The 25,880-nt window shown below is 35.1% G+C and overlaps 1 protein-coding gene and 1 long non-coding RNA gene across 2 annotated transcripts in view; one reads left to right on the top strand and one right to left on the bottom strand.

Annotated features, from left to right (window-relative positions):
- The window catches only part of LOC127538908 (uncharacterized), a 44,854-nt gene extending 21,762 nt beyond the window's left edge, over window positions 1–23,092 (top strand). Inside the window, exons 2-3 of the long non-coding RNA XR_007947779.1 lie at window positions 14,618–14,707; window positions 22,804–23,092. This is a non-coding gene — a long non-coding RNA (uncharacterized LOC127538908). The remainder of the gene's footprint in view (window positions 1–14,617; window positions 14,708–22,803) is intronic.
- The window catches only part of LOC127538907 (tubulin alpha-1B chain), an 87,447-nt gene that overhangs the window by 26,242 nt on the left and 35,325 nt on the right, over window positions 1–25,880 (bottom strand). The window lies entirely within an intron of this gene.

Genomic DNA, 25,880 nt, shown 5'->3' with positions numbered 1-25,880 from the left:
TGATATATTATCTTGATGACCAGAATCTTGATGATTCTGGTGTTCAGAATTTTCTTTTCAGGGTCACTAATAACTATAGCTGTTAGGGTAGGGGTCGGGCAGGAGGTGAGCTACAGCACCTGAGGAGTCAGTTGCAAGATTACTTCTCCATAGTTGAAGATCATAGGACATAGATCAGTTGATATTCCCAGAGCTCTTGGGCTGGGCTGGAATCCAAGATAGTTGACTGTCTCTTGGCTGTGTTGGGGATGGAGGGCTCTTCACCACAGAAGTTCCTCCCTTGAAGGAAAATGACTTCCGGGATCAGACTAAAAGCAGAGCTGGTGATCTGGAGACATTTTTCAATGCCTGCAGACATTAAAAGACTATTTTAATCCTGATCCATTTTCTACTTTTTTATTTTTATTTTTATTTTCTCTTGGAGACCTAATTCTACTTAATTTACTTTCATTAAAATTTTTGTCTACTTTGTTTTTTACTATTTACTTCCATATTTCTCCTTCCTTTTCTTATACTGCTTTCTGTTCCTCTTCTTTGTATATTTTTGCTGTTTTCCTGGATTTTTCTCTTCTCTTCATTTTTTTTTATTTTTTAGGTTGATTAAGGGAATGCTCTAGTTAACTCAAACATATAGAGAATGAATTTTTATAGCTCTGAGAGCTTCTGCCTAATAGAGGGTGTAGGTATACCTAATGGCACTATGTTCAGAAGTATCTTCATGAAGAATTGATGTGTTTGAATTCCTGGGAGATTTATATGGTGGAAAGAAAAACCTATGCTGAATTGTAAAAAACAAACAAACAAAACCATTCTTCATTAAGAAATCCTGAGGGTATGACAAAGCTAGAGAGGGCCTGGGACTTATTTAATTGATTTGACAATATTATTATAGAAAATATTAATATTAGTTGTTCTGATTAAAAGTAGGTAAGACTCTAGAAGGAGTTCCTCAAGGTTTGGCATCAGGAACTCTCCTCTTAGGTCAAATGAGCACCATTCCTCCACCTTCTTCCCCATCAGACTCTCCTGCATCTGCTTTTTGTGAGGCTGTCCCCTTAGTATCTTGAGAATAAATTAAAATTGGCAAAAAGAAAGCTGAATTCCCAATGAACACTCCTTTGTATAGGCTAGCACAAAGGGTGGTTTATCTCACAGTCTTCCTCATGAAAATTTGAACCTATGAGTTCAGGGTTAGCCCAGCCATAGATTTAATCAGGAGATTAAAGATGCCAGCATTCATGCCCATAATATCCATAGGTTGATAGTCTGAAAAGTTTTTTTTAAAGTTTAACTTTCTTTAAGCTCATTCAGGTTGATCAGATAACATCCTTGATCAAACAATACATTTTTAAAATCTTAAGATATATATCTTTCCCTTTGCATATGGTTGTGGCATGATTAACCCTGTCTTACTTTCTGTTTTGTACTAGTAGTGATATCAGAACCAGAAAGGCAGAACAGAAACTTGTGGAAAATAACAATTTTTTATGTAGCTATTTTCAGTGGAAGCCAATATTGACTGCCTCAAAATAGAAATCATTTATGGATATTATGATTTATAGTTAAATTGTTTCTTGATCTCTATACGTAATTGCCTTATGCTTTTGCATGAAAATGAAAGTTCTTGAAATTTATGTTTTTTATTGATCCTAATCTAGAATCTGTATACTGGACCCTTATATTTTACACATTTAGGTTCCTTAATTTCCTTTACTAATAGGAGACCTTAAAGGATAAAGGAAATGTAAAAATTCAGCTCCAAAAGAAATTAGTATTTTGAGTAAAAATAGAGATCTAATGTGTCCTATTTTAGAAGAAATTTTTTCTAAAAAATTTAAAGCTTGTCAGATACATGTTTTCATGTTTTCAGATACATGATTTTGGTAAATCATTCAATTCCTACTCTGTACAGAACTTTAGCATTATGAGTAGTAGAGCAACAAAGAGTATTATTTTCTACTGGATATTTTCATATAAACATCCTTTTTTTCAACATGTCTTAGCTTTGCCATTAACTCAAACAAATGTTGAGTCACTTAACCTTTCTAAGTTTTGTTTAAAACATAAAATATATTGGATTTCATGTTCTTCCCTCTCTTCCAGTTGTGAAATGTAAAGCAATTTAAAACTCTTCTTCCCAACTTTTCTATTGTTGCCAACGTACTAATTATCCCAGGGTGAAAACTTTGGAGTGATCCCATTGCTTCATTTCCCTGACTATAGTAACTGTAAATTATTCCTCAATTGAATTCCTCTGGCATTTATTGTGTGTACAACTTATTTAACTTTTTTTTTTCACATATCTTACAAAATGTCTTATAAAATACTTTCTCAGTACCCCTTTGGCCCTCTGATTGGAGGAGAGCTCCTTTCAGACCGTGCATTTAAAAAGAGGATCCTTTGCATCTCTCTCATGATTTACCACCCAGCTTCAGGTCTTCTCTTTTCTACACACTGCCCTCCCCCACCTCAATCCTTTTCACCATTTTTTTTTTTTTATGTATGAACTCTCTTTTGCTTTTCTTTGTATCCCTAATTCTTAATGCTTGGCATATAATGGACGTTTAATAAGTGTTTATTTTATTGTATTATATAGAGATTGTAAACTCCTTGAGAGTAATATCCATACTAGTAAAGTGTTTCACACAGTGGGTACTCAATAAACATTTGCTTAATGGTGTAGTCTTTAATTCCCCTTTTTCTTTCTTTCCCTATATTCAGTCAATTATTTTAAAGTCTTGTTAAAATTGATTTTATGATATTTTTCTTTTCTATTTCTTCCTTTCCATTTTCATTGTTAACATTGTCATTTCCATTCCAATTCCATTCCTATTCCAGTTCATAGCTTCATTACTTAACATCCAATTGTTGAAATAGCCACTCATCCTATCTCCCTGTCACTGATTTATTTTCTCTCTCATCTATCTGGCATGCAAATGTCAAGTAAATCTTCCTAAAGCAATAATTTCATAATGTTGTTTACCTAATTAAAATATTTTATTTTTTTGACACAAGGTATTTAAATTTTTTATTTACTTTTCCTCTTTCACCTTTTTTTTTTGTGGTCATTATAGATACTCTAGCATTATCTCACAATTCAGTAGTTACAAAGTACCACAGTATTCATAAGTAATATCTTCACTACTAACATAACATTTTTGCAAAAACTTATAGATTATTATTGTTATTATTTTGTTTGCCAAATCTTGAAGATAGTTAGTGAGCCCTTTTCAATCTATTTTACTGAAAAGACCAAATTAAAAACTTAGTAAACTGAAAAACTTTTGCTTCTGGCAGGAAACATGAAGGGCTTTCAATACACACATCAATGGGCCATTTGGAAGAGCTTACACTAGTTGGGAAAATTTACAAAACTACATAAACGGCACCTTATCATTGTCTGTGAAATATGCAAATCTAGCTAAAACCATTGGAGTCCATTAAATCAATTTAAGTTGAAAAATTTTGCAAAGTGCTGAAAAGATGAAAGCAAGAACAAAGATCCTTTCCTGTCAAATGATAAAGACAAGGACACTGACAATGCTTTCTTGAACAAGGAATGTTTGCTCTGAGCTCTCTCCAGAAAGCCAGGTCAAAACATACTTCATATTTAACCATATCTGCTGCTTTTAGCTCCAGGCCTCTCAACTCATTAATGGATGAAGAACTTGGAAATTCCAGTTCTTCTTCTACCATTATAAATCTTGCTTTGTGACGTTGGCAGATTCCTTAACTATTCTGGACCTTTGTTTTCATGTAAAGAGGAGGTTGAATTAGATGATATTTGAAGATTCTTCAAACTCAAACATTCTTTAAGTCTGTGATGGACCCATGAGTCCATTCCAAGTCTCCCAAACCAGGTAACTAAAATTAAATACTGAAACTTATTTCATTCTTGAACTAATAATAATGAAAAACAGGACTCGAATGAAATCCTTCACAAAGTTATCTTCATTAAATGCCAGATTTGTTTGATATAAATAGTTCCATTAATTAAAAGTAATGTTTCTTTATAACAAGTAGGTAAACATTAATAAATAAAACCAAATACCATTCAATTACAACACAGAAGATCTAATCCTTACATATGCACTTATATTCATCATATAATATAATAATCCTTTGGAAACAATATGCTGCTATTCACTCTTACCATTTTGAATGCAAACTAGAATGAGATGTACAAAAAAACTATCAGGAATAGGAATTTAATTTATTTTTGTCCAGACCTATGATTTCATCAATGTAGGGATCTGCTGGGGTGGAAAGTCTGCCAATGCAATTGGAAACACATTTCTAAATTTCATCTTAGAGATTTACACTAAGAATTCTCAAGAGATTGTGAGAGTTTAAGTGACTTGCCCATGGTCACACAGCTAGTATATATTTGCATATATTAATAATCACATCTATTTCTAAGGTCAGTCTTCTATATATACATTTTGCTTCTCATTAATTTTATAGGTATCAAACAAGATCCCATAAAACCTACGCATATTGGTGGGAAGATGGGGGAGAAGGCAAGGAAGGGTTATAGGGATAGTTGGAAGAATTGGAAAAGGAAGAACAAATTTATTTTTGATTCAACTACCTTCAGCTAGAAGAAAAAAAGTCATTAAAAACAATTCTTTCCGCTTGTAATATATGTATATCATTAATTTATATATTATAAAGATTTCTTCTCTAATCCATATCATTACAGGTAAAATCTTGTCCATTATAATGAACTTTAATATTTAATTTTTTAAAAAATTAATGAATAAATTGCTAGAAATCATAATCACAGCCTTTAGGAAACTGAAGCTGAAATATCTGGAGAAAAGCTGAACTTTAAAGAAGTGGGACACATTCTAATCCCAGAGAAAAATAAATGGTATTACACACAAAGCAATCCTTTCTAATTCAAGTTACTAGAATCCTTAGGTGATTTTTTGTTGGTGTATTAAGATAATGCTTAAGTGGGACGAAGTTAAAGGTATTGAGAAATAGTTATTATTAAATTAGAAAACAGATCTAGGAATAAATAATTTAGTTTGTCTCCTTTTCTTTTCTAACCTGTGTGTGCTGTCATATAACAGCACATAAGCAGGCACTACTATTACAAAAAAGTAACTTAGAAATAATAAATAATAAAAGTGAGTTAAAGAAAAATGTTTGAGCAGAATTTTTTGGTAGTGTGATTTTTCTTAGAAACATTTAAAAAAACTTTAGTTAGAAGCCATCTATTCAGAAATGAAAAATAACTTATTGTGTATAGGTAGATAGTAATTTTACCTGAATGTTTTACATGGTTGACATTTTCTATTAAAACATTCTCAAGGTCACATTCCCTGAAAGATGGGCTGATCAGTAATTCCTAAGTAGGTATTTATATGAATTATTATCACAACTCACTGAGATTCAAACCTAGTTTTTCATATCTTTTCAGAGCAGAAGATTCTATACTGCTTTATATGGCCTGTCACTAAGTCGAACTATTTAAGGATTGTTATGCCACAGTTTCCTTATAATAGTTCTGCTTCAATTCCCCTGAATTATAATACCTCAGTTTCCATACCTCAGTTTTCTGATTTATAATACCTCAGCTTCCCTGCATTAGTTTTCCTGAATTATAATATCTCAATTTCCTTGAGTTAGTATGCTATGTCCTCCCCTCACCCTTTTCCTGACCATTAGGATTGATATAAATTAGGGCTGGGATCCCTGACCATTAGCATTCCATATTGCAGATGGCTCATCTCAAATACCTACCTGGCAACCTCTATCTTGTTCCAGACTTCCTGTTTCTAGCTTGACTACCTTTTGCACTCCCAGCTTATCAGAATTTATGGTCCTTACACTGAACCTGTCAGAACCGAATTTATGGTCCATTCCTGAAAAGTTTCCACTCACCAATGCTCTACCTTCCCTCCCTTGCCTTTGTCTCTCCTGATCTCTGTAGCCCTATAAAAATCCCTGAAATTCTTTACTCCTTGCTGGATACTTTGAGACTTATTCAGCTCTAGGGACAACATGGATCCTCTTTTGCCCCTAGCACAATCTCTCCCTCTCAAATAAAATATTAAAAACTCTCTAATCTCCATCTTGTCTCAGTTTCTCTGGCATTACAGGATGAAGTGATTCCTAAGCAACAAAATTTTAAATTAACTGTGAATCAAGATCCAGTCTGTAATCATTCAATCAGCTGATCAGCTGTGATGAACTAGTATAAATTGAGTCTATAAATCAATCTGGATTAAAAAGCCCAGTTGACTGGCCACTACTAGGACATGGAGACACAAGTGGGCTATGGAACAGAATGGAGGCCCGTGTGATGACCACGTATTTAAAATCAGCCGGAGTCAAGAATTCAGGTTAAGGGGAAAATCTTCAATCTTTATTCTCAGTAGAGGTGAAGAAAGATTGCAAAGCAATATGGGCAGTTGCGACAGGAAGCCAGCTAGCAGAGGTGAAGGGGGATTGCAGATGAAAGGGGGATTGCAGGTGAAGGGCGATCACAATAGCAATGTGAGCAGCTGTGTCAAGACACCAGCCAGCAGTCTCTCTTTCTGCTTCCTCTTCCACTCCCTTGCCTCCACCCACCAAAATCGCCATTTCCTATAAAAACATCAGGACTTGCACAAAGAGTGGATGGGGGCCATTATTTCTTCAAGCATATATATTAATAGAGTATGGTCCAATTACTATTTAGCCTCACATGCTTGGGACCTTAGTGCATCAACTCAAGCCTCAGCCAGTGGAAGCCCATTCTCACATCACTTAGATCAGTGATCTGCTGAATCTGCTGAAGAATGATTTTTCCAACAGTAACAACCATTTTCTCCACTAAGGATAAATCTTGTACTTTCTAGTGTGCTTCTTTGACACCACAAGTTAATGGTGTGAAGCCCCTGGTCTGATGTTGGGTAAGCAGCGTAGCAGTTGGGTGCTCCTCCTGGAGAGGGAACCAACAAAATAAAACATTGGAGTCTTGGCTGTCCCTGGTGTGATAGGTGCCCCCCCTTTCTCCACACTGGGGATACCATTGGTGAACTGTCACTGTTGAGGGACGCCTGCTCCCTAGTCATGGCTACAGCCCAGGACTGCCTAACATCATCCTAATAAAATTTTTCACTGACTTCCCATTTAAAAAATTAAAAACAAAAGTCAAACTCTTGTCTGATGTTTAGGAGTCTCTACCATTTGTTTCCAACTTTATTTCCAATGACTCCCAAGATAATATCATCTATATGGCTAGATTGATCTATTCATTATCTCCCAAATTCAATATATGCATATCCTACTTTTCCACCATTCTCTCCTGCTTGCAGTGACTTCCGAAGTTATAGATATGAGCATGATATAATATATAGAATACTAGACTCAGAGTCAAGAAGACCTGGGTTTGAATATTGCCTCAGACAACAATCCTGTTATTTAAAACTTTCTTTAAAGAGCATTTTGTAGTTGCAGTTATAGTCTTATGTGTGATTTACAAGCTGAATTCCCAGATGTTCTCTCTCTATGTGTTTCTCTGTTTCCTATTCTGTCTCTTTCTCTTTCTCTCTTTGTGTGTATGTGAGAGACAGGCAGACAGAAAAGAAGAAAGAAAGGGAGGGAGGGAGGGAAGAAAAAAAAGAGGGAGGGAGGAAGAGAGATAAAAAGAGGAAGGGAGAGAAAGAGGTTAGTGATTTGCCTAGGGTCTCATAGCCAATAAGTGTTAGCTAATACATGCTGACATACATAAATGTCTATATACATATATTTCTCTGTACATCTTTCTATGTATATATACATATGTATAAATATATGTCTACATGTGTGTTTATGCCTATATATGTATATATAGATATGTCCGTGTGTGTGTGTGTGTGTGTGTGTGTGTGTGTGTATGCAAGCTACATATGGGATAAATAGGAAATTATTAACAGAAGGAAAGAATTAGAATTAAAAGAGGTTGAGGAAGACTTACAGGTAAAGATAGGAATTTAGTTGGGACTTACAGAAAGCCATTCCCTCATTTTCTTTTTTCAGTCATATAGTTAGCATTTTAAGAATTCCATCAAAATAAGACATCCTTATTATATCCTTGTTCTCATTAGAAAGTCCTCAACAGGATAGGTGAAGGAAGGAATTAGAGCTCAGCAAAATGAACTCTAAATATTTATTCTTCTTTTTATGGTGGCAAAGATTTGGAAACTGAAGGGGAAGGAATAATCAATTTGAGAATGAATGGACATGTTATATAACCCTCACTCACAGGGCCAGTTGTTTGGGATTTTTTCCTCATTAGTGGAGAAATTAATTACTTAATATTAGGAGTTGCACCTGGAGAGTTGACAAGAGTTGAGAGAAGAGAAATGCCAACTCTTCAGCCTCTTCAGTTCTTCTAGCTTCCAATATTGAGAGAAAAGATGGGGATGTTTCCCCAGAAAATCTGAGGAAAAACATTCTTTATTCTAAAGAACTCTGGAAATTTCTGTTAGGTAAGATCTGGCACTCTCTCTATTGGATATAAAACTTAAAATTCCCTTTCTCCATTAGGAAATAGCAATCAGGAATTTATCTTGAACATGAAAATTCTATCTACTAGACAAGCAGTGGGGGATATCTGGCCTTTGGGGCCATAAAATCATTTGCTAAGGTAACTGCAACTGATGAGTTAGATACAACAACCTCCCACTGCTTGAGTTTTCTAACTTAATAATTTTGTACTTCTCTCAAATGATGTTATTAATAATCAAATGACCCTTAGCAGAAAAAAAAAGATTCTCCACCCCTATACTAAACTAATAATATTTAAGGGAGCAGATATAATATTAATTTGCTACTCCTTCTCTCTGAGAACATCAGCCTCTGGCATAAATTTTATGCTTCCCTGTGCTAAATTTTATGCTTCCCTGGCCTTGTGGAAATTAAAATTCTCCTTGGAGAAGAGTGAAGAAGAAAATGCTGGGAATGTCTTATTCTTGCCTTCAGGTCACATTGAAACAGCTACATTACATACAAATGTGAAGGAATATTAACGTTCTGTAAGAAATGATGAAGGGCCAACATATATATATATATAAAAAAGAAATGATGAAGGGATTGGTTTCAGAGAAACTTAGGAAGACTTATATAATCTGATGCAAAGTGAACTGAGCAGAACCAGAAAAACAATTTATACCAAAACCACAATATGATTGTTGTGATATGAGAGCCACCTGCCAGTGGCTGCTAGAGGTCTAACTCAGACCATAGAACTCATGTGAGTGGATGGTGATGATAATACAAGGAGACAGGCAGTTGCATTGTCTGACCTCTCTCTTCCCTCTGCCTCTAATTTATTTCATTCCCAATCCATAACCAGCACCTATGTCAGTAAAGCTGCTTTGCAACTCCTTCAGATATTATCATTCACAGCTGTGGAGGCTCTCAGAGAATTGACCTGCCCTTTCACCCAGGCATGCTCCTTAACATATGGTAATGTAAAACAACTTTGAAACTCTGATCAGCAGAATAACTGATCATTATTCCAGAAGACAAATGATGAAACATACTACCTACCTCCTGAAAGAGAGATGAGGGACTCAGAGCACAGAATGCAAACTATTATTTTTTTAAAGGCATAGTCAATCTGAAAATTTGTTTTGCTTGACTAGGTATTTTTAATAGGAGGTTGGTTTTCTTTCTCAATTAGAGATGAAAGGGAAAGAATAATTTTTTCAATTAAAAATTTTTAATTAAAAAAAAGGTCTAGCATTTCTCCAGTATAAATAACTCTCTTGGTTTTGGAGGACATTATTTTCCTTATTAAGAAATAATCCACTTGTCTGTATGCTTTTAAATATTTTCAACATAAAGGGAATGGATTGTGGTAGCAATTTCCATTACCGGGAAGGCTGAGATTAGGAGATCTCTTAAACCTGGGAATTCTCTGCTGCAATGGGTTAAGTATGTTTGTACTAAGTTCAACATGAATATGGCATCCTGGTTTAGTATCAAGCCATCTATGTTTTTTTTCAGAGAAGGAATTTGAGATGCCATCACTTTATTTTTGTAAATTTATGTAAGATTAGAGTGAATTCTTTGAATTTTTAAAATAATATTCATGTGCAGTTAGTGTAGATGGGTGTTTTTTTTTAATTTTAGGATTCTTTTTGTGGCTAGTTCAATTCTTTTTCTGAGGTTGGGTTATTTAAATTTTAAAATTAGTTAAATTTTCTCTTTCTCATTTGATTAATTTAGGCATTTGGTGGTATTTTTGGCATTTGCAATTACATATCCACTGTACCACTTCTCTGCAGAGAAGCAGGCAAAAGAGTTTCTAATAGTTTATGAAATCTCCTTTTTCTTTTTTATTAGCAATTTGTTTTTCTCTTTTTATCAGTTTAATTTAATATTAACTTAATATTTTGTATATTTTATTAGTTTTTTTAAAAAAGCAGACACTAGTTTTTAATTTAATCTTTTTTATTTTTCAGAATTTCTGTGTGAATTTAGGTTTTTTGTTTGTTACCTTATTTTTTTGTTATTTTGGTTTAGCAGTGGTTGTGTGGTATAGTGAGTATTGTTATTGTGGTATAGTGAGGTTGTTAAACTCCTATTTGCTCTCTACTTTACTACTAATTCATTTTCTAGTTAGGTTTCCTGGTTTAAAATTTTCTCTATAAGGAATTATAACGAAAGGAACTATAATTCTCTCTATTTTTAGCTCCAAAATTTTAGCCTAAGACAGTATTCTGGCAAAATTCCTCAGTGTTAAATCCCTTACTCTTTTCCAGAGCTGCTTTCCCTTCAATTGCTTTTCCCAGCTACAATCCTAAAGAGTATGTAAAGACTAATAAATGGCTATGATTAACATTAGTTTTAAAGACAGAGTAAAGGCTTAAAACAAACAGTAAGTCACACATATTTTTCTGAGACCTAAGGCTACAAGCTCCCTAAAGGGAGCCTTAGGGAAAAAGAGATGCAGAGGTACCACCTGGGAGTCTGTAGTCTAGGTAAAACAGCATTTGTCCTACTCTCTCACTGTCTTGGCTCCCACTGTAATGCTGGGGAAACTGAAGCAAGATAGAGATTAGAGAGTTTTTAATATTTTAGTTGAAAGGGAGAGATTTACTGGGACCAAATGAATCCATGGTTTGGTCCCAGGACTAAATGAGACTACCATCTCCAAGAATCCAGCATCCAGCAGTCAATGTGAGTTCTCCATGACATATTTATACAATAATATACCATTAATTCAGTTTTGACAGGTTGGGGGGTAGGACCATAAATTCTTACTAACTGGGAGGTAAGAAAGTGTCTGGCTAGAGATAATGTCTGCATTCCCCCTTTCTGAGTTTACACATTGACATTTTATAACTGTAGAGCAAATAGCCCTGAGTTATATCAGTTTTAATGAACTAGAGAGGGGGTTTGCAACTAAAGGGATTGAGGCAGAACAATTAGGGAAACTGAGGCAGAACCAATTTAGGGAAACTGAAGCAGGATAATTTAGGGAAACTGAGTCAGGACAATTAAAAGAGAACTGTGGCACAACACCACAAGTCTTGGACTCTGGAATCCTGACCCTCATCTCTTTATGGTAGCTGCCTCTTCCCATTTTTCTACTTTCCAGTTCCTTGAAATTCATTTTTCTTGAAAACTTTTCTTCTCCATCTTCTGGGCTCCTCATTAGGGGGTGAGTTTCTTTTCAAGCCTATACTAACTTGAACTCTGGAATATTCCCAGCTCTTGTTAGATTTAGTTCCACAGATGTAACTAATTTTCACTGTTCTATGGCCAGGATTCCAGTAATTCCATCAGAGAAAGGTGTTCACACTTTGTAAAGGCATAACTGGATGTTAATACTTTGTTAATGAGTTATCTTCCACTTCTCTGTGATTCTTCTTTGTCTGTATCAACTGAAGAGGTTCTTTTAAAACTATCCACCCCCCACCACACCCATTAAACATTTACTGCCCTTAGCAAATCAGCTTTGAATATTTTGTCAAAGTCTATGCACTATAGTTTTCAGACAATCCAGAAATTAACATTGTTTCAGAAAGAAGCAGACTTACCTTGGTTAGGAGACCTAAAGATCAGTCCAAAATTTATGATTGTACAATGTAGCAAATAGTCCTCATTTACAATATCCTCTTAGATTACACTCCCCAATCCAAAAACAACAACAACAATAATACAAGGAAGGGGGTAGGGAGAAAGAAAAGTGAACTTCATATTAGGGAAAGCCTGTTCCCTACAAAACTCTCGTGATGGATAGGGGTTTGGGGTTGGATTAGATGTGTTCAGGTAAAAAACCAAATTGAGTAAAAATCCCTTTGGATCCCTGCAACACAGAGGGTGATTTAACTGAATTTTTGTACCAAAAAATTCAGTGAATGCCCATGAAATGCTGTTATTCAGTTGTGTCCCATTTACCTTAGTTTCCTCATTTGTAAAATGAACTGGGGAAAAAATAAGAAACCGATCACTCTAGTATCTCTGCCAAGAAAACTTCAAATTGGGTCATGAAGAATTGAATATAACTAAAAAAAAATGACGATAACTAGACATTTACTTTGTTTCTATTTCTTTATCACAAAAATATGCTGCTACATTACAAATATTTTTTACATATGTAGCTTTTCTATTTGTCAGTGAACCTTGTATGAATATACTTATCAGTGAAATTTCTTGAGTCAAGGGCATTGGACTTTTCAGTAACTTAATTTATATAGTTTGAAATTACTTTCCAAAACAGTTGCATTAATTCATAGTTCCAACATCAATGCCTGTGTTTATATAGTTCTTTCCACATTGAATATTCCAATTTTATTATTATTATTATTATTATCTTTTTGCAGAGGCAATTGGGATTAAGTGACTTGCCCAGGGTCATACAGCTAGGAAGTTTTAAGTGTCTGAGGCCAAATTTGAACTCAGATACTCCTGACTTCAGGGCAGGTGCTCTATCCACTGCACCACCTAGCTTCCCCCATTTTATTATTTTTGCCAATTTATTGGGCATGAAATGAAATTTCAGGGTTTGTTTTAATTTTCATTTATCTTATTAGTGTTTTGGACTGCAATCTTTAGATGTTGTTTTCCTTTATATTGTTGTTGTCATTGTGTAAATTGCTCTCTTGCTTCTCCTCATTTTGCTCTACATCAATTCACATAAGTCTTCCTGAGTTTCTCTGAACAAGATCATCCTTTTCAAAAATAACAATTTATTCAGCCATTCTCCAAAATATGAGCATCTACTTTCTTTCCTCCTTCCTTTTGGGAAAAGCAAAATGAATGATATTGATACTCCCACTCCCTGAGTACAAACACAAGCTAGAGAGAAGCCCTTCAAAAATGTTTAGTGAGTATTGGATTGGAGTAAACCCCGGGCAATATGTAAGAGATATCCCATGGATTGTTCACAGAATGTAGATCAATCCTAGGTGGTCCTTTTGTCCTCTTCCTTATCCATGACAGCAGCAGTGTGATAGGCTATTGCATAAGTTAAAAACAAGTGACAGCTTCCATTCTTATTTTCCCTTTCTCTCTCTCCAAAATGTACAGCATCTTACATTCTCCTTCTCCATAAAGTCTCCCAAAAGATAGGTAAATGTGAAATGCCAGAGAAACTGAGACAAGACAGAGATTAGAGAGTTTTTAATATTTTATTTGGAATGTGAACTATTTGCATTTTTGATTTTCTTCCCGAGTTATTTTTACCTTCTGAATCCAATTCTCCCTGTGCAACAGGAGAACTGTTCGGTTCTGCAAATATGTATTGTATCTAGGATATACTGCAACATATTTAACATATATAGGACTGCTTGCCATCTTGGGGGGAGGTGGAGGGAGGGAGGGGAAAAAAAATCAAAACATAAGCGAGTGTAAGGGATAATGTTGTAAAAAATTACCCTGGCATGGATTCTGTCAATACAAAGTTATTATTAAATAAAATAAAATTTAAATTAAAAAAATATATTTTATTTGGATTTGTCTGGAACCAAAGGATCCCATTTGGACTTTTATATATGTAGCTCTCAGGGGAGACAAGGGTAAGAGGTGGAGTCCGAGCATTGGTGAGAGTGGGAATTTTCAGAAACAGACCATCAATCCGGTTCTGACAAGGTGAGGGGTAGTCTGATAACTTAGGAGGTCTTAGGAGCCAGGATGTCTGAACTAGATCTTCCCTTATCTGAGATTATACATTTACAGTTTATGACTCTTTTGGAAGGCCAGAGTGGCCAGATCTCCACAGCCCTAATTATCTCAGTCTTAATGAACAGGAAAGGGAGGTTGCAACCAGGGGAATTGAGGCAGGACCATTTAAAGAAACTGAGGCAGGACAATTTAGGGAAATGTCGGCACAACAAGAGGAGGATGATCTTTTTTACCCAGTCAGAAATGGTAAACTGGTTAAAAGTAGAAGATGAGATTGAGATTAGATCTCAAAATCCAAACGGTCTCTTCTATTTTATGTTCCATCTTTGAGAATGCATACCCATATGATATGATATGTCCATATGAACCATGATGCCCACATGAATGTTTATTGCTTTGGAGGTGGTGATGTAAATTCAAACTATTGGGAGAGCCTAGATATCTCAATTGGAGCTGACTGCAAGCAGGAAGAATGTTCTAGAACTACTTTTTTTTTTTTTCTCAGAAATTGCTACTAGCAGAAGCACTAAGCCCTGATCTACTTTGCTAGAAGACATGGACCAAGAGGGAAGTGTTTGAACAGCACAGAGCTTAGGTGAATAAGTCCTGAAAAAATGCTTAACATTTTATAATTTTAATTTTCAATTTCCCAGAAGAGCATAACAATAGCTATTAGTTACTGTTTGTTCAAATCTAATAAATGTGTACTTGAAAGTCTTTTTGTTTAGTGTTTCTTTGGTGTAAGGCATCCAACAGATTTTTTTAAAAATATATACATTGCTTTATGAATCATGTTGGGAGAGAAAAGTCAGACCAAAAGGGAAAAACCATGGGAGAGAAAAAAAAATACATGAAATAGAAGTGAACATAGCATTTGATTTATATTCAATCTCCATAGCTCTTTTTCTAGGTGTAGATGGTGGTTTCTATCCAAAATTTATTGGGATTGCATTGGAGATAGTCTACATTGTACACTGAATGCCTTTTTACTGCTATTTTTTGGGGTAAATGTGAGCCAAACCAAAACTTTAATTTTTCCTTGAAGCCCTCATATGGAAACATAAAGATTTGAGAATTTGAGAAAAAGAGTCTAATCCCTCTTTCTGGAGGGACAGGTTTCCTGTCCCTGATTTTTGTCTACATGCTTTGGATCAGAGCTGAAGGGAGTAAGCACCTCTGTCCCCAGGATCCAGCAATGGTTTGGTGTCATGCTTGCAAACTTTGAGCACATAATCCCAACCTGCCCTGAATATTTAATCATTTCTGGGGACTCTTGCCTGTGTTTAGAGCCTGTCTAAGATTATTTACTTTCTTTTTGAACTCTCGACTTATCTTTATATTAGTAATCCCAGGTTGAGATAACTATATGTTGCAGAGAAACCTGGAGAGATTTTCCCCCTCCCCACCCGAATCTCCATTTAGATTACCCTTTACATTACAATTTATTGAGGGAGATTTATGGGTTGTCCTATCTGCTGTATTTTACCCAGGAAAATTCCATTTCTCACCTCCAGATGAGGGGGTGACTTCTAGTTTAATGGTATTCCCTATAGAGTCATAAGTACTTTTGAAGTTCATTTGAGACCACAGTTTCTAAGAGTTTTTCCCCCCTTTACTTTTCACTTTTATTAGTTGTTTGTTTTATTCAGTCACTCAATAAACTTTTTTTATATACTACGTGTCTGACTGTTCTGAAAAACTCTTTCTTTGAAGTAGTTCCCATTATAATAGAGGAAAACACATTTAAGTAACTAGGTTCATATAGGTAAATGCAGAGTTAATGTAAATAATGTGAAAAGGCAAGGAATTAGCAGCTTGAGAGACTGAGAATAACCTCCAAAAAGTAGATTTTGAATAAGTCTTGAAGGAAAGCCAAAGAATTTAAGATGTGGAGGTAAGGATTCGGAGCATTCCAGGGATTGATGAGAGGGAATGTAGATGAAAGATGGTGTGTCATATTCTAATTTTCTAACTTTATAAAAAATTTTTTTGGCAATTTGATATGGCACTGAACAAGTAGACCAATTTAGGTAGAATTGTCATTTTTATTATATTAGTTCAGCCTACCCTTGAACAAATGATATTTTTCCAATTTAGATCTTTGTGTGAGAAGTGTTTTGTAATTGTGTTCATATAGTTTCTGGGTTTGTCTTGGCAGGTAGACATCCAAATATTTTATTTTGAAGTTATTTTAAATGGAATTTCTCTTTCTATCTGTTGCTGCTCAGCTTTGTCAGTAATATATAAAAATGTTGATGATTTGTGTGGGTTATTTTATATCCTGCAACTTTGCTAAAGTTGTTCATTGTTTTAATTAGGTTTTTGGATGATTTTCTAAGATTCTCTAAGTATATCTTCATATCATTTGCAAAGAGTGATAGCTTTATCTCCTCTTTGCTTATTCTCGTATTCTAATTTTCAACATTTTTTTAGTTACTTAATTTGGGTAAAGTTCCTCACAGTGCTTGCTTTGGCTGCCTTCATAGTTATTGGAATTAATTGTTTTCATCTGCCTATGCTACCTGGGAAGGTGGAGGGGAGTCTTCACTTATTTGAATAAGTGAACCACCATTCCCCAAGTCACTGGAGATTTGTGGCCTATTAGTTGTCCTAAAACTGGTTTAGCTGGTCTGCCAAGACAATTTACCCGGGTGTGGCCACTGAGAATTCTACAGCTTCTTGGAGCCACAGGTGAGAGTTCAGTGCCAAGGGAACACCAAAGATGGTTAAGCAGGCATGAAAGGACTCAGCAAACCCTCATAGTAGAGGTTCTAGTCCTCCTTGAACAACCATACATAGGAAAGTAGGAAAAGGCTCAGGGAATGAAGTCATCACCAGAATGCACCTGAGCCTAACCTAATTTTCCCTAAGTCAGAGAGTTTGAGATAGAGCTTAACTTCTCTCTTTTAGAGACTGTGTTCCCCCAAGATTGAACCCAGTCCAAGTCTGAGGATCCCAGTGATTCTTATTATATTTGTGTCTGGGTCCATATGTCAAAAGAGATGCTATGATATTAGGATCATATGCTCGAGTCTGAATGCACCCACCATGCATATTTCTTTTGCCCTTTAGATCCCCATCAATTTTTATTATTCTCAGACTGTGGTGTTTTATAATTTGTAGCCATATGGCATTTTTAGTATAAGGATAATGGACAGGTTAGGGTGATTGAAAACACTTACTCTGCCCCACCCCTTCCAGTTTTGCTTTCTGCTAGCTATCCATTGATCCCTGATAAGATATGAGCTAATACCTTAGGATCATTTCTCCTGGAAGACTAAGCAATTTTTTCTACATAGAGGTCTTTCCAATGGTAGAATTCCAGGCACTCTGACAAGTGGTAGAACAGATATTTTTATTACATAGTCATAAACAGCTGCCATCTACTTGTGAGCCTAACTGATCCCCACCCTTTGTCCTTAGACCACACTGTAGTAGAGATTAATAATATTTTGGAAGTAGCTGTGTTTCTGCTGCTAACTATGATTTTAAACACTAAATAATCCCTTATAAAGAAAAAAAAAAGATTCTATTTTGTACCTTCACAAGTCCCCATTTCAGCTTTCTGTTTTCTTTCATTGTTTCTGGCTGCTATCTGTTTGAGAACACGCTAGATTTCTTATTTATATTTTATCTTGCATTGCCTGAATTGACACTATTGTCTTGTACTGTTGTACAACAGAGCATACTCTTAATCATCAGAGGCCCATTGTGGTTCTTTCACCATGGTGATTTGATGTATTTTCATGATATGCAGAGATTTTTTCTAATGCTTATTAATGAATGTAAAATCACAGTCTGCTTCTGTAATTGCAGTGATAACATTAGGAAGCCCCTTCCAGAGGATACTTAAATGGGACAAAGCATGTGTTTACCTCTTTGAAAAAAAGGACCATTTAAAATATTTTAAAGAAAATCAACAGCATTTGTTACTATTGCTTTTACCTTCAAACTTAGATTTTTACAAGATGGACATTTAAAATACCATATAATTTCCTATCGAATTCATTGTATATCTCCACAAAGAGGCAAACATTCTGCTACTCTTCATGTGTTTTCATGAGTACACTTAATTGGAGATTTGGAAAACATTTTAATGTCTTTTTTTATTCATACATAATAGGGATTAAAGAGTAAAGTGGTTGATAGACAATTTTAACTCTTTGCTCTCACAAAAAATGCAAAAAAAAGCAACTCATCTTGTTCTAAGATTCTCTTCTTTCATAATAATCAGTATTTATGGAATGATGAAAAAATTCACAAAGTACTGTACATATATTATTTAAACCATGATGACCTTGTAAGGTAGAGGATATTATTATCCCCACTTTAGAGATAACTGAAAGGCTGAAAGATGTTACCTGAGAAATCACATAGCTAGTAAATTCTAAGGAGGGAGGGATTTGAACTTAGAACTTCCTGACTTCAAGTCCTACAAGTTTGTCTATTTTGCTACCTACCTTCCTTTAACTAACTGTGGTAATCAAGTCAAATTAAAAATAAAAAGATCACCATATATTTATATATTTTAAATAATTTATTCTCCAGACATAATAAAGTAAGTGAAATCAACATTCTTTACTTCTTATCTATCATATCTTTATAGACAAGATACAGACTGTGGTCTGGAAAAGAAATGGTTTCAGAATTCTTTGAATGACTGAATTCAAGGAAATAGCATAAACCTGAAAGCAGGTCTGTAGTGATGGGTCGCAGAGCTCTTTTTTTTTTTTTTTTTTTTTTTTCTTTTTGGCTCTGTTCAAATGTTTATCAGTTACTTGAATGAAGATAAAAGTGTGTGCTTATCAAATTTGTGACAAAAAGTTTGTGTCAATAGATTAGTATGCAGGGCTAGACCGAACTCAGGCTAATTTAATAGTCCAAACTTGAAATCATAATAAAAAGGAATCATTCATGGGCCATGGAACTTTTTAAAAAGAGAAGTACACCAAAGATAAAAATGAGATTCAGTAAAGATATCACATTGATTCTAGATGATGCAGCTTCACTATGCCTCCATTTCTGCCAGAAAGAAAGAAAAGCAAAGAGAAAAAAAGAAAGGAAGGAAAGAAGGAAGGAAGAAGCATATGTCAAAAAATCGCTATCTGCCAGGCACTGTTAAATTTTTACAAATATTATCTTTACAAATCTTTAATAATAGTATCTCATTCGCTCTCACAACAACCCAGGAAAGGAAGTTGGGGAAACTGAGGCAGAGTGATTTTTGATGCTAGGATCACACAGCCAGAAAGTGCCTATGGGTAGATTTGAACTGAGGTCTTCCTGATTCCAGGTTTAGTGAAAAAATAAAGATATGTTGACTTAGAAGGCAATGGAGATTTTGTCAAATCTGAAGAGCCTTGACTTCTTATGCCTCATGCCTTATGCTTTCAACATCATCAGTATCAGCAGCAGCAAATGAATATTATCAAGAATTTATAGGTCAACTAGGTAGCTCAATGGATAGAACACCAGCCCGGGAATCAGAAAGCACTGAATTCAAATCCAGCCTCATAAACTGGCTGCATAACCCTATACAAGTTACACAATCCCAATTGTATTTACTATGTGCTAGTCAGTGTGTTAAGTGCTAGTGGTACAAAGACAAGCAAAAAAAAAAAAATGCCCTCTGCTCTCAAGGAACTGACATAGCTGAGACATAAAAACAATCATATACAAAAGATTTATACAATGCAGATGGGAGGTAATATCAAAGGGTAGATTTTAAGTGTATTTGGGAGAATAGGAGAATTAAAAAGCCTTTTGCAGAAAGTGAGCTCTGAGCTGAATCTTGAAAGAAGGTAGGTAAGACAGGAGGAAGAACATTCTAGGTAGGGGGGAGAACCAGTAAAAATGCTTTGAGTTTGGAGATGGAATATCATGTAGAAGGAACTGAAGAAAACTAGTGTGATTGGATTGTTAAGTACATAGCGGGATTGTTGTTGTTTTGTCTTCATCATCAAAGAGGATTTTGATGTTAGCGAGGTCATGCCAATGACATACAAGTGAATTGGATTTAAGTAAGGGAGAGAGCTGGGCAATATCATCAGCCTTGCTTTCTCTTCCAGAGCCTTCTTCCAGATATGTAGATCAGGACAACTGCAAGTAGCCCTCGTGAAAAGAAGGTGTAAGAAGACTGAAAAAGTAGGAAAATGCCAGGTTGTGAAGGACTTTGAAAGTCAAACAGATTAATATTTAATTCATCATTTCCTACTTGACTACATGTTCTCCATAAAGTCATTCTGCAAGGCAAAGTAAATCCTGAAACTCTCATTCTTCAGATAATTTCCTTCCTTGACATAGAACTTCATCAAACTGGGTAACTCCCTCCTCCTTTACCTCTACCCCCCACACCCACCCTTTTCAGTTTCTTTTTAAGTATTGCATTCCTTTATTAGATTATGAGCTCCTTGTGACATATCATAAGCACATATGAGACTGCATCATAAGCAGATAGTCTGACCCAATGTCTTACATAATAGGTGTTTAATAAATATTTATTGATTCTGTCCGAAATAGGGAGACACTAGAGATCATTGAACTGGACAAGGGAACATGGTCAATTTGAAATTGTCTTAGGCAACTGAGTAGAAGAGAGGTTGGAATGAGGAGAGATTTGAGGCAGGAAGGCCAACCAGAAGGCTATTTATAGTAATAGAGGTATGAGGATGAAGGCCTGCACTAGGGTGGTAGCAGTATCAAAAGAGAGAAGGACGTGTAGAAGAGATGTTATAAGGGTAAAATTGGTAGAATTTGAAAACTTTTTGGATATGAGAGAGAAAGTGAGGAGGTAAGGAACACACATAAGTTGTAAACCTGAATAGCTGGAAGAATAGTGGTACCCTCAAAAATAATAGGGAAATTAAGAAGAAGGAAGTGGACATAAAGGGAAGAAAGAATAATGAGTTTAGTTTGGGGCATGATAAGTTAAGATGTCTAAAGAACACATAATTTAAGATGTTCAGTAATCAATTAGAAATGTGAGACTCAGGTCAAGAGTGAGTGTAGGACTGGAACAGTGAATCTGAGAATTATCTATCTACTTGGGGATGAATTGAATCTGTGGCAGTTGATCAGATAATCAAGTGAAATGAGATAGAGGGAGAAGACAGAGCCTTGGAGTCTACCCATGCTCAGTAGGAGTGATTTAAATGAAGATACAGCAAAGAAGACTGAGGAATGGTCAGACAAGTAGGAGAACCAGGAGAGAAAAGTCTCATGAAAACTTAGAAAACAGAATATTCAGAATAAAAGAGTGATCAATGGTAGAGAAGGATTAGGATGAGAAAACTTAATTAGGCTAAACAATTAAAGAATATCTTTGGAGAGATCAGTTTCAGTTAAATGAAGCTAGATCAAACCCTAGATTCTAAGGTTTAGAAAAATGTGAGAGGAGGAAAGTGGAGATTGATTATAGCTGACTTTCTTGTGGAGGTCAGTCAAGAAAAAGAGAAGAGAGGAAGAATGATAGCAGAGATTGAGATGAAAGGAGGCTTACTTTAGGATGGAGATAGTCATCAATGTTTGTAAATAGCAAGGGAGAAACTTTTGAATTGTGAGTGACAGGTGAAGGGGTAGGGAGAGACAAATATACATGAGGATCCCTGCTGCATATTAACTTATAACTACGTATTAACATTATCTATGTTTTTATTTTTATTTAGAGACAGTAAAATGATCCCAAAGGCTTAATCCCCACTCTCTTGGATCACTGAAGTCCCAAGGACAGCCCTTAGTTTTTCCCCTTTAAAAATAAAAGGACGCACATATGCAAAAATGTTTGTAGCAGCTCTTTTTGTGGTGGCAAGGAATTTAAAATTGGGTGGATGCCCATCAATTAGAGAGTGGCTGAATAAATTATAATATGTGAATGTAATAGAATATTATTGTTCTATAAGAAATGATAGGCAGGCTGATTTCAGAAAAGCTGGAAACACATGAATTGGTGCTAAGTGAAAAAGGACATGATGTATAGTAATTGCAAGACTATGTGATGATCAACTATGATAGATTTTGCTTTTTTTTTTTTTTTTTTTTTAACAATCCAAGACAATTCCAATATATTTGGTGTGGAAAATATATCCATATCCAGAAAGAGAAATATTGAGACTGAATGAGGATCAAAGTATTTTCACCTATTTTGTATATTTGCCTTTTCTTTTTCATGTTTTTTTCCCCTTTTTGCTCAGATTGTGTGTGTGTGTGTGTGTGTGTGTGTGTGTGTGCTCGCGCATGTGCAACATGGCAAATATGCTTAAAAGGTTTATATATATATATATAATCTATATCAGATTGTTTGCTGTCTTAGGGAAGGGAGAGATAAAGGAAAGAGGGAGAAAAAATCTGGAACACAAAATCTTACAAAAATGAATGTTGACACCCAGAGAGAGGACTGGGGAGATTGAGTGTGGATCACAAAATGGTATTTTTACCTTTTTTATCATTGTTTCCTTTCATTTTGTTTTTTCTTGTTTCCTATTTTGATCTGATTTTTCTTGTGCAGCATAATTGTGGAAATATGTATAAAAGAACTGCCCATGTTTAACAAATTGGATTACTTGCCAGAGAAGGGGTGGGAGGAAGGGAAGGAAAAATAAATTTGGAACACAAAGTTTTGCAAAGGAAATGTTGAAAATTATCTGTGTATGGGAAATGAATGTAAACTATTTGCATTTTTGTTTTTCTTCCCAGGTTATTTTTACCTTCTGAATCCAATTCTCCCTGTGCTACAAGAGAACTGTTTGGTTCTGCAAACATATATTGTATCTAGGATATACTGCAACATATTTAACATATATAGGACTGCTTGCCATCTAGGGGAGGGGATGGAGCGAGGGAGGGGAAAAATTGGAACAGAAGCGAGTGCAAGGGTTAATGTTGTAAAAAAAAATTACCCTGGCATGGGTTCTGTCAATAAAAAGTTATTATTAAAAAAATAAATTAATTAAATTAAATTTAAAAAAAAAGAAAGAAAAGTTATCAGTGGAACTAAAATTTAAAAAAAAAAGAAAATTATCTGTGTATGTGTTTTTGAAAATAAAAAGTTTTAATTAACAAAAATAAAAATTAATTTTGAAAATTATCTTTACATATATTTGGAAAAACAAAATATGTATTGAGAAAAAATAAAACAAATTTACCTACATAAAACAGATGTCATTAATCAATTTTTGAGGCTACATTGTATCGTATTTATTCTCTAAATCCATCAGAACCAATTCCTTTTGTCACTAGTTCTATTTCTTTTTCTGAGGTTGAATAATTTAAGGTGTTTATTTGGTTTTTTGTTAATGTATGTATTTTAAAAATATTTTTGAAAGTATTCCTTTATTTCTTTTGTGTTCTCAATTTCGTTAGCATAGTTGGTTCTGATAATTCTTTTTATTTCCTCTGGTTTTATTTTGATTTTTTCTTGTTTGCTATACTGATTTGACTTTCTACTCTCTTCTTTTTAAGCATATTGCCTAAAAACGTTTATCTTTTCAAAAAAACTTTATTTTTTCAAAGAACAAGTTTATAGCTTTACTTATTTTTCTATAATTTTTGGTTTCCATTTTTAATACCTTTTCTTTTGCATTGATTTTATATTTATGTGTGAGCTTTCTCATTTTAAATTGTACATTTGAATCATTCATTCACTCTTTTCCTATTATGTTACTGTATGTGTGTAGACATGTTTTTTCCCTTGAGGACTGCTGTAGCTGTATTCCAGCAATTTTGATATGTTGTTTTATCCATGTCATTTTACTTTAACATAATTTTTAATTGTTTTTGTGATTTGTTCTTTGATCTACTCATTATTTAGGATTTGATTAACTCTTCTTTGAAGTCTGTATTTTTTTTGTTTGTTTGTTTTTGTCCTCTGAACTATTAGTTGTCTCATTTAGAAGAAGCCATAAATTTTTTACCTCTAATGTACTCAGCAAGTTGTTCAGTTCTGTATTTTCTCTTTTATTTGTCTTTCTGTTAGACTGTTCAAAAATTGATATTGAAATCTCCTGCTACTATTGTATTATTGTTTAGGTCGTCTTTTTTTTTTCCTTCTGAGGCAATAGGGGTTAAGTGACTTGCCCAGGGTCACACAGCCAGGAAGTGTTAAGTGTCTGAGGCTAGATTTAAACTCAGGTTCCCCTGACTTCAGGGCTGGTTCTCTATCCACTACACCAACTAGCTGCCCCAGTTAATGTTTATTTTATAAATGTAGGCGCTATTGTTTGGAGCATATGCATTTAATATTGATTTTGGTTTGTTGTCCGTGGTTCCTTTCAGCCTCTATAGTCTTCAAGAGATTTATGGAGAGGCAGAACTTGCCCAAGGTGGATACTAGGCCCTTTACTTCAGACAGGTTTGGAGCTCTATAATCAAACATTCTTCTCAAGCATCCTGCTTAATTCTTTGTATTCCTCAGTTCTCTAGCTGAGTACTGTTTTAGCAAGGAACCTGAAATAATTAAAGAAAACTTCTTTCTGCTTTTCTTTTCCCCCTGGGGAAAAAGAAGGTAGGGAATTGAGTCAAGCTTGTGAGTCTATTTGTGAAGCCATGGGTAGTCAGGGAGGGTTTGTTTAGGGGTTAGAGATTAGCTTTCCCTGCTGTTAGTTCAGTGGTGTTTTATATCCTTAGGATTCTTGGTGCACTAGACCTTTGAGAAAACTGAAATGATTTTATCTCTTGTATATCATTTCAATTTTGGAGAGGTTTGAGAGATCATGAATCTTGCTAGTCACTTCAATCCACCTACATTTTTTTCCTCTTTGAGGCAATTGGGATTAAGTAATTTGCCCAGGATCACTCAGGTCATCCTAACTTCAGGGGGGTGCTCTATCCATGGTTCCACATAGATGCTTCAATTCATCAACTTTTGAGGAAGCCCATTCTATTTGGAGACAGATCCAGTTGTTAGGAAGTTTTTCTTGATATGAAGACTAAATTTGTTTCTTTTCAACTTCCATTGGGTGTTCTTGGTTCTGCCATTTAGGGTCAAATAGGACCAAGTCTAATTTTCCCTCCCTATGATAGCCCTTCAGATACTTGAAGACAACTATTATGTCACCCCAGAGTTTTCTCTTTGGTTTCTTCAGTCCTCATATGGACTATCTTGATTGTCTGTCTGTCTCTGGATCCTGCAATTTTTCAATGTTTTTCTAAAACTGTGGAACTGAGGCAGCTAAGTGGAGAGTGGTTAGAGTACCACCTCTGAACTCAAGAGGACTTGAGTTCAAAAGATTTGAATACTTACTTAATACTTAATATTTTCTAGCTGTGTGACCCTGGGCAAGTCATTTAAGCTCAATTTCCTTAACCCAAAAATAAATAATAAATAAAACTGTGGTGCTGAGGACTAAATACAATTATAGATTGTTCGGAACAATGAAGCACTGTTCTCTTTAAATTGTGCCATGGAGTTCGTATGCCATATAAGCTGGTAGGGTGGGCTCAGGATGTAAAAAGGGGCTTGACCTCTGAAGTAGGAGGTTGTGTCTGGAAGGAGTTAAGGAATTGCTATGGGTTTCTTGAGAAACATGCAAGGGGCATGTCCTCTTGCTAGATCTCCTGGAGTGTAACACTAACTCCAGAAACCTCCCTTCTGAGGACTCCACCTACACAGTTCTGAGTGGACTGGGCATGGGCAATCCCAGAAGAGTGGCAGCATAAATAGGCAGCCTTGAGCAGAACTCACTCTCTTGCACTCTTGCACTCTCTTGTTCTTATGCTCTTGTGCTCCTATGCTCTTGCTTCCTGCTATCCCCACTGAGAGGATGACTAATAAA

The sequence above is a fragment of the Antechinus flavipes genome, chromosome 5 (genome assembly GCF_016432865.1).
Source record: "Antechinus flavipes isolate AdamAnt ecotype Samford, QLD, Australia chromosome 5, AdamAnt_v2, whole genome shotgun sequence".
In the NCBI taxonomy this organism is placed as follows: Eukaryota; Metazoa; Chordata; class Mammalia; order Dasyuromorphia; family Dasyuridae; genus Antechinus; species Antechinus flavipes.
Note: the sequence above shows the minus strand (reverse complement) of the source record. Positions and strands in the feature narration are given on the sequence as shown.